Consider the following 1,418-nt stretch of genomic DNA (forward strand, 5'->3'; position numbering starts at 1 on the left):
AAATGGAAGAAATGAGGAGGTCCAAGAGCTGAACAGAAAAATTTGAAGACCAGCTCGAGAAGGGAAAGCAAAATATTATAATAAAATGTGCAAAAATTTGGAATCAGAAAACCAAAAACAAAGAACAGGGTCAGCATTTCTCAAGCTGGGGAAACTGAAGGAAAAATAAAAGCCTCAACTTTGTTTACTGAAAAATTCTCTGGGTAACTTATTGAATGATGCAGAATGCATCAAGAGAAGATGGAAGGAATATACAGTCATTGTACCAAAAGGAAATGGCTAATGTTCAACCATTTTAAGAAGCACCATAAGATCAATGGCTAATGATACTCAGGAAGGAAGTCCAAAGTGCATTGAAGGAATTGGCAAAGAACAAGGCACCAGGAATTGAAGGAATAAAAATTGAAATCTTTCAAGAAAGTCAGGCAGCACAAGAGGCACTCACTCATCTCTGCCAAGAAATTTGGAAGACAACTATCTGGCAGACTGATTCGAAGAGATACATATTGGTGCTCATTCCAAAGAGAGGTGACCCAACGGAATGCAGAAATCATTGGACAATCTCTTTGATATCTCAAATGAGTAAAGTTTTGCTAAAGATAATACAGAAACAACTACAATCATACATTGACAGAGAACTTCCAGAGGTTCAAGCTGAATTCGAAAGAGGCGTGGAATGGGTGATATCTTTGATGATGTCTGATGGACCTTGGCTGAAAGCAGAGAATATCAGAAAGATGTTTACCTGTGCTTTATTGACTACGTTTTCAATTGTGTGGATCATGACAAGCTATGGACAACATGGTGAAGTATGCGTATTCCAGAACTCTTAATTGTACTCATGAAGAATCTGTACCTGGACCAAGAAGCAGTTGTTCGAACAGAACATGGGAACACTGAATGTTTTAAAATTGGGAAAGTTGTGTGACAAGGTTTTATTCTTTCACCATACTTATTCTGCCTGTATGCTGAGCAAATAATATGAGATGCTGGGTTCTATGAAGAAAAACGTGGCATCAGGATTGGAGGAAGACTCATTAACACCCTGGGATATGCAGATGATACAATCTTGTTTGCTGAAAGTGAAGAAGACTTGAAACATTTACTGATGAAGATCAGAGAGCACAGCGTTATGTATGGATTACATCTCAATGTCAAGAAAACAAAAATCCTCACCATTCGACCAATAAATAACATTCTAATCAACGGAGAAAAGATTGAAGCTGTCAAGGACTTCATTCTTCTTGGATCAACTATCAACATCACGGATGCAGCAGTCAAGAGATTTGACGACGTATTGCATTAGGCCAATCTGCTGCATAGGAACTTTTTCAAATGTGGAAGAGCAAAGATGTCACCTTCAGGACTAAGGTGCGCCTGACCCAAGCCATGGTATTTTCAATAACCTCATATGGATG

At 38.5% G+C, this 1,418-nt stretch overlaps 1 pseudogene; it reads right to left on the minus strand.

Moving 5' to 3' along the window:
• Positions 1 to 1,418, minus strand: part of LOC102817499 — a 5,298-nt pseudogene that overhangs the window by 3,068 nt on the left and 812 nt on the right.

The sequence above is a fragment of the Chrysochloris asiatica genome, unplaced genomic scaffold (genome assembly GCF_000296735.1).
Source record: "Chrysochloris asiatica unplaced genomic scaffold, ChrAsi1.0 scaffold00467, whole genome shotgun sequence".
In the NCBI taxonomy this organism is placed as follows: Eukaryota; Metazoa; Chordata; class Mammalia; order Afrosoricida; family Chrysochloridae; genus Chrysochloris; species Chrysochloris asiatica.